This window comes from Triticum dicoccoides, chromosome 2A (assembly GCF_002162155.2).
Source record: "Triticum dicoccoides isolate Atlit2015 ecotype Zavitan chromosome 2A, WEW_v2.0, whole genome shotgun sequence".
In the NCBI taxonomy this organism is placed as follows: Eukaryota; Viridiplantae; Streptophyta; class Magnoliopsida; order Poales; family Poaceae; genus Triticum; species Triticum dicoccoides.
In genome coordinates, this window is record NC_041382.1 from 717676000 (window position 1) to 717684670 (window position 8671).

Below are 8671 nucleotides of genomic sequence, written 5' to 3' on the forward strand. Positions count from 1 at the left end.
CTAGACGCCGGCAGAGCAGACGGAGCGGTTGTCTTCTTTACTTTCTTACGAGGCAGAGCAGAAGGACTACGACGCGCCGGAGTAGCCGGAGCGGCGGCAGGTCTCTTCCGCCCTTGCTGACGAGGCGGAGAAGGAGGAGGCTGGCTGCTCGGGCGCGCCAGCGCAGGCGGAGAAGGAGGCGGAGTGCCGCCACGCGCTGGAGAAGGAGCCGGCCGAGTGCCCTGATCGTCACTCGCCGGAGGAGGAGGCGGTGGAGGAGGCGGAGTGCCCTGACTCGCCGGAGGAGGAGGAGGAGGAGGCGGAGGCGTCTAGTTCGGAAGGTTGATGAGCTCCTTCCGCCATAGGCATGGAGTCTTCAGAGCAGAACCCAGCCGAGTCTCCCCTTCACCGGTAGGGTGGTCAAGCTGGAGGTCCTCAAATCCCTCCGTTATTTCATCCACCATCACCCTAGTATATCCTTCTGGAATCGGATGGCAGTGAAAAGTTGCGCCGGGTTCAGTAGAAAAAACAGAGCCAACAGCCGCCTTGACCTTCATATTAATCCATTGTGTCATAAGGTGGCAATTTTGAGACTCCGTGATAGCATCCACGGGATAGCTGGCAGGAGCCGTCAAGACATGCTCCGGCTGAAGCAGCTCGGTGGAAGCCACGTTGCTTCTCCGCTGAGATGGCGGGGTAGCTTCGGGGGAAGCTTCGGCAGTTCGTTTGCTGCGATTTGCTTCTCGTTCCTCTATTGCTTGTACCCTTGCTTGCAGCGCCTGCATTTGGGTCTGCTGCACTTTTTTCCTCCTCTCCTGGCATTTGTAAATGCCTGCGTCCGGAAACCCAACCTTCCATGAATGGATCCTGGCGTGCCTCGTGTCCGTCCAGTGTGCTCAGGATTCCCGAGGGCCATTGTGAGCTCGTCGTTCTCTCTGTCTGGAACGAACATCCCTTGCTGCGTTGCTTTGATATACTGCTGAAGCTTCTTGACTGGTATGTCCATTTGATCGTTCGTTCAAATGCACTTCCCTGATATAGGGTCCAAGGTTCCGCCAGCCCCGAAGAACCAAGTCTGGCAATGGTTTGGCCAGTTAATTGTCTCTGGTTCGATCCCTTTATCAGCCAGATCATTCTCAGTCTTGGCCCACTTAGGCCGGGCTACGAGGTAGCCACCTGACCCCGTGCGATGGTGATGCTTCTTCTTCACAGCATTTTGCTTGTTTGTCGCCGACATATTCTTACTCGTTTCCGATGTCTTGTGGGCCACAAATGCGGGCCAGTGATCTCTGATCTTCTCATATCTGCCCTTGAATTCTGATGTCTCTTTATTTTCGACAAACTTATTCAGCTCTTTCTTCCACCTCCTGAATAGTTCTGCCATCCTCTTAAGAGCAAAAGACTTGATTAATTGCTCTTTAACTGGCTTCTCCGGATCATCCTCTTGTGGTAGGGTGAAATTTGACTTCAGCTCAGTCCAAAGATCATTTTTCTGCATATCATTGACATAAGACTTAATTAATATGTGTACATACCAAAACAATGAATGCATCAATTAGCTAGTCAGCAGAAGCTTAACTAATATGTATGCCTGGCCGGACTCGGTTCGGTCACCGGAGACGTCATCACAGTCTCCTTCTTGCACCGACATTGGGTCACCGGAGTCGTCCTCACGGTCTCCTTCTTGCACCGGCATTAGGTCACCGGAGCCATCATAATCATAGCAAGCTGCTTCCAGACCATCGGTGTCGTTGAGAAACAACGAGCAGACGGCATCACTTCCTCGTGCGATTATGTCCCCCCAACAACTCTTCTTGTACTTCATCTCGGGCGTGTCCATAGTTTCTACAAATATTTACAACATGGCAATTATTATTCAAACATGACAGATGGATATATTAGTGGCAAACATAGAACTAATATTAATTAGTGGCCTCGACGCTGCTTCTCTAGGGTTTGGGGCGGCCTCGACGCTGCTTCTCTAGGGTTTGGGGTGGCCTCGACTCCTCTATTCTTTCTTCTCCTCTTTTTTCCTTCTTCTTCCTCTTTTTTTTATCGGGAACGAGGGTCGTCGAGGGTCACCGAGCGGTAGAGGAAACCCTAAATAGCAAGTATCATGGATGTGAGATACATGTGGTCGTCGGTGTCGGACACTACATCCACGTCCCACAAGTGACGTGGGCATCGAAGCCAAATTTTCAAATTTGAATAGTTAAAATTTGAATTCTTTGAAATTTGTGTGAATCACAAGTTTGTGATTAACTTTACTAAAAAATCAACATATATGCACCTATAGAGAAAATTCGACCTAAATTCATAGTTTTCAAATAAACTCTGAAAAAGTTGGCATAGCATACTCGTGTGTTACAAAGTTGGCATGGTATCATCATAATAGTTGCGGGAGAAAGTCTTCACTTTTTCTTCGCTTGTGTCATTTGCTTATTGTGCCGTAACCATGGATAATCTTCATCATTTATCAGGATGCTTGGGTCAGCCTTGACATTGAAGGGAGGAATTTCATGAAATTTTTCATAATCTTCAGACATGTCTGTCTTGCCGTCCACTCCCAGGATGTCCATTTTTCCTAAAAGAACTATGTGGCGCTTTGGCTCATCATATGATGTATTCGCTTCCTTATCTTTTCTTTTTCTCGGTTTGGTAGACATGTCCTTCACATAGATAACCTGTGCCACATCATTGGCTAGGACGAACGGTTCGTCAGTGTACCCAAGATTTTTCAGATCCACTGTTGTCATTCCGTACTGTGGGTCTACCTGTACCCCGCCGCCTGACAGATTGACCCATTTGCACTTAAACAAAGGGACCTTAAAATCATGTCCGTAGTCAAGTTCTCATATGTCCACTATGTAACCATAATATGTGCCCTTTCCGCTCTCGGTTGCTGCATCAAAGCAGACACCGCTGTTTTGGTTGGTGCTCTTTTGATCTTGGGCGATCGTGTAAAATGTATTCCCATTTATCTCGTATCCTTTGTAAGTCAATACAGTCAAGGATGGTCCCTTGGACAATAAGTACAACTCATCACAAACAGTGTTGTCACCTCTGAGACGTGTTTCCAACCAACTGCTGAAAGTCCTGATGTGTTCACATGTAATCCATTCGTCGCACTGCTCCGGGTGTTTGGAGTGCAGACTGTTCTTGTGTCCATCGACATACGGGGTCACCAAGGTAGAGTTCTGTAGAACTGTGTAGTGTGCTTGAGACCAAGAATATCCGTCCATGCATATTATTGAGTCATTTCCAAGAGTGCCTTTTTCAGTCAGTCTCCCCTCATACCGCGATTTAGGGAGACCTATCTTCTTAAGGCCAGGAATGAAGTCAACACAAAACCCGATAACATCCTCTGTTTGATGGCCCATGGAGATGCTTCCTTCTGGCCTAGCGCGGTTAGGGATATATTTCTTTAGGACTCCCATGAACCTCTCAAAGGGGAACATATTGTGTAGAAATACGGGCCCCAGGATGACAATCTCGTTGACTAGATGAACTAGGACGTGCATCATGATATTGAAGAAGGATGGTGGGAACACCAGCTCGAAACTGACAAGACATTGCGCCACATCACTCCTTAGCCTTGGTACGATTTCTGGATCGATCACCTTCTGAGAGATTGCATTGAGGAATGCACATAGCTTCACAGATGGCTAATCGGACGTTTCCGGTAGAAGCCCCCTCAATGCAACCGGAAACAGTTGCATCATAATCATGTGGCAGTCATGAGACTTTAGGTTCTGAAATTTTTTCTCTGGCATATTTATTATTCCCTTTATATTCGACGAGAAGCCAGTCGTGACCTTCATACTGAGCAGACATTCAAAGAAGATTTCTTTCTCTTCTTTCGTAAGAGCGTAGCTGGCAGGACCTTTATACTGCTTCGGAGGCATGCTGTCTTTTTCGTGCAAACGTTGCAGGTCCTCCCGTGCCTCAGGTGTATCTTTTGTCTTCCCATACACGCCCAAGAAGCCTAGAAGGTTCACGCAAAGGTTCTTCGTCATGTGCATCACGTCGATTGAAGAGCGGACCTCTAGGTCTTTCTAGTAGGGTAGGTCCCAAAATATAGATTTCTTCTTCCACATGGGTGCGTGTCCCTCAGCGTCATTCGGAACAGCTAGTCCACCGGGACCCTTTCCAAAGATTACGTGTGAATCATTGACCATAGCAAGTACATGATCACCGGTACGCATGGCGGGCTTCTTCCGGTGATCTGCCTCGCCTTTGAAATGCTTGCCTTTCTTTCGACATTGATGGTTGGTCGGAAGAAATCAACGATGGCCCAGGTACACATTCTTCCTACATTTGTCCAGGTATATACTTTCAGTGTCATCTAAATAGTGCGTGCATGCGTGGTATCCTTTGTTTGTCTGTCCTGAAAGGTTACTGAGAGTGGGCCAATCGTTGATGGTCACGAACAGCAACGCCTTTAGGTTAAATTCCTCCTGTCTGTGCTCATCCCACGTACGTACACCGTTTCCATTCCACAGCTGTAAAAGTTCTTTAAATAATGGCCTTAGGTACACATCAATGTCGTTGCCGGGTTGCTTAGGGCCTTGGATGAGAACTGACATCATAATGAACTTCCGCTTCATGCACATCCAAGGAGGAAGGTTATACATACATAGAGTCACGGGCCAGGTGCTGTGATTGCTGCTCTGCTCCCCGAAAGGATTAATGCCATCCGCGCTTAAAGCAAACCATACATTCCTTGGGTCCTTTGCAAACTCATCCCAGTGCTTTCTCTCGATTTTTCTCCACTGCAACCCGTCAGCGGGTTCTCTCAACTTCCCATCTTTCTTTCGGTTCTCACTGTGCCATCGCATCAACATGGCCTGCTCTTCGTTTCTGAACAGGCGTTTCAACCGTGGTATTATAGGAGCATACCACATCACCTTCGCAGGAACCCTCTTCCTGGGGGGGCTCGCCGTCAACATCACCAGGGTCATCTCGTCTGATCTTATATCTCAATGCACCGCATACTGGGCATGCGTTCAGATCCTTGTATGCACCGCGGTAGAGGATGCAGTCATTACGGCATGCATGTATCTTCTCCACCTCCAATCCTAGAGGGCATACGACCTTCTTTGCTGCGTATGTACTGTCGGGCAATTCGTTATCCTTTGGAAGCTTCTTCTTCAATATTTTCAGTATCTTCTCAAATCCTTTGTCAGCCATAGCATTCTCTGCCTTCCACTGCAGCAATTCCAGTACAGTACCGAGCTTTGTGTTGCCATCTTCGTAATTGGGGTACAACCCTTTTTTGTGATCCTCTAACATGCGATCAAACTCCAGCTTCTCCTTTTGACTTTCGCATTGCGTCCTTGCATCGACAATGACCCGGCGGAGATCATCATTATCGGGCACATCGTCTGGTTCCTCTTGATCTTCAGCAGCTTCACCCTTTGCAGCATCATTGGGCACATCGTCTGGTTCCTCTTGATCTTCACCAGCTCCCCCCGTTGCAGCATCACCGTATTCAGGGGGCACATAGTTGTCATCGTACTCTTCTTCTTCGCCGTCTTCCATCATAACCCCTATTTCTCCGTGCCTCGTCCAAACATTATAGTGCGGCATGAAACCCTTGTAAAGCAGGTGGGAGTGAAGAATTTTCCAGTTAGAGTAAGACCTCGTATTCCCACATTCAGTGCATGGACAACACATAAAACCATTCTGCTTGTTTGCCTTAGCCGCATCGAGAAACTCATGCACGCCCTTAATGTACTCGGAGGTGTATCTGCCACCGTACATCCATTGCCGCTTCATCTGTGTGCATTATATATAATTAAGTGTCCAAATTAATAGAAGTTCATCATCAAATTAAAACCAAAGTGCATACATAGTTCTCATCTAACAACATATAGCTCTCCAGAGCATCTAATTAATTAAACCATACATTGAAACTATGTAAAACATTTCAATGCGAAAACAAATGCGATCATAATCGCAACCAAGGTAACAATTGATCCAACGGCATAATGATACCAAGCCTTGGTATGAATGGCATATTTTCTAATCTTTCTAATCTTCAAGCGCATTGCATCCATCTTGATCTTGTGATCATCGACGACATCCGCAACATGCAACTCCAATATCATCTTCTCCTCCTCATTTTTTTTTATTTTTTCCTTCAACAAATTGTTTTCTTCTTCAACTAAATTTAACCTCTCGACAATAGGGTCGGTTGGCATTTCCGATTCACATACATCCTACATAAATAAAATCTATGTCACGTTGGTCGGCATAATTTTCATAAACAATAAATGAACCAATAGTTATAAAGATAATATATATACCACATCCGAATCATAGACAGGACAAGGGCCGACGGGGGCGGATACCAAAACCATCGCACTATATAAGATGCAATAATAAAAGTAAGAAAATAATACAAGTATCTATGTAAACATACAAGTAAGAATATTTTTCCTTTCAGAAAGAAGATAAGAACAAGAGGCTCACCACGGTGGTGCCGGCAATGAGCTCCAAGCGGGTGATCGACATCGGTGAAGACGGGGACGGGGCGTGACGGACCACTAAATCTAGACAAATATTGAGGAAAATGGAGCTTGGAGGTCGAGCTTGGAGTGGAGAAAGCTTAAATAGTGTGGCTCGGGCATTCTATCGAACACCTTGTGTGCATAGGAGGTGAGCTAGAGCACCACCAAGCCCTCTCCCCCTCGGCCAGAAAAAAACAGAGCAGTGTGCTCTGCTCTTACGCGAGGGGGTATATATAGGCACCTCATTGGTCCCGGTTGGTGGCATGAACCGGGACTAAAGGGGAGCCTTTGGTCCCGGTTCAAGCCACCAACCGGGACCAATGGTGGTGGGCCAGGAGCGAGGCCCATTGGTTCCGGTTCGTCCCACCAACCGGGACCAAAAGGTCCAGATGAACCGGGATCAATGGCCCACGTGGCCCGGCCGGCCCCCTGGGCTTACGAACCGGGTCCAATGCCCTCATTGGTCCCGGTTCTGGACTGAACCGGGACTAATGGGCTGACCCGGCCTGGACCAAAGCCCTGTTTTCTACTAGTGTCCAGTTTTTCATCCATCATGAGGCTGACCTTTCTTTCCTTCTCGTACATGCATCAAGGATGTACTAAAAAAATATACACGCATCAAGGATCAAGTCCAACATCGATCCATTGTGAGCATGTTAGAATGTACGTGTCTTACGTCCGCATGCGTGCCGGTTGGTGCACAAATATTCAAATACTGTATATACATGGAGTGTGAATATTTGAAACTTGATTTAAAGATCATGATTTATTATCCCGTTGCAACTCACGAGCTTTTTTGCTAGTATTACCAAAATTTGTGTGTACCCCCAAGAGCTGTTAGTGGTCTCGGTGTTAGAAACATACAAGAAGAAAACTTTTGCCTCGTGTTGCAGTTTTCTTATAAGTTCCTTCATACTACAACCCTACCATATAGAGATTGGATACTACACCACTCTTCCCTACACATTGGGCTAGGCCAGAATAGCTCTTTCCTAGCAAAAACCATCCACAAACACATTCACAGCCCGAGAGAAATCTCCCTATGCTCTGTTGGGAACGGTGAGGCCATTTTCTTCTATCATCACAGATGGCTCAAACCAGAGCTACCTGCAGTAGTATTTCATTCTCTATACTCCCACCATAGTACAACAAATGCATTGGTCACCAATGTACTGCAAGCAAGTGTGGAATTGAGGCTTCGTAATCATCTTGCCAGCCGCCTCTCGTGGTTCGCTAGTTTGAATTCGTTGTTGCGGGTTGTGTCACTTATGGGGGTGTTGAATTCCTTAAAACTACTCAATGGGGAAGTTGTCACAACAAGATGGGCATATGCGACTCTCTCTTCCGACATACCTGACGTGGGGCTGCTTGCAATCTGGGAGTCATGGGTGCCCAACAAACCCAAGGTCTTTGGTTGGATGGTGCACCTTGATCGGTTAAACACTCGGGCAACCTACACCACAAGACTAGTAAACAAGACTAAATTTTCCCATGATGCTTCCACCCCTCTAAAGAACGTCAACACCCGTTCTTTACATGCCCTGTTGCACGGCATGTCTGACAAGTATTAGAATCGTACCAAGGTTGAACCTGACCAACGACATGTGGTCACCAACAACACCTCCCACGCGCCTCTCACAATCAATGTGTTCACCCTACTTACAACCCTCTTGAATATTTGGGCACACAATTAAATGGTGTTCAGTGGGGTAGAATCGACTAACTTTGACACTGTGCTCAATAATTGACGAGCTCATCTCCTTGTCACATAGATTAAGAACCTCTTAGCTCGGCCATCACGTCAGGTTTGCGGCGTGATCATCTCTCCTCTCAAGGCTATGACGATGTATATGGACGTTGCAACACCCCGTTGAAATATATTCAGGTGGGGAGCCTTTTCCCTCTAGTGACCATTTAAAAAAAAACTAATATACGAGTTGAATCGAACATCTTCAACGTCAATGCATAGCCTATATGACAACAGTTCGACTCTACAAGGATACTTCAACTTGTGTGTCAAAGACTACAACCACAACATATGTTTATCATATTGTTAATTAATAAAGCATGTTTATTACATACAAGTAAAAAGTGTTACTACGACTATTACATAAATAAATAGAACACACCGTGAATACACATATGTTTAGTACATAAATATGTTTATCATTACGTCCACA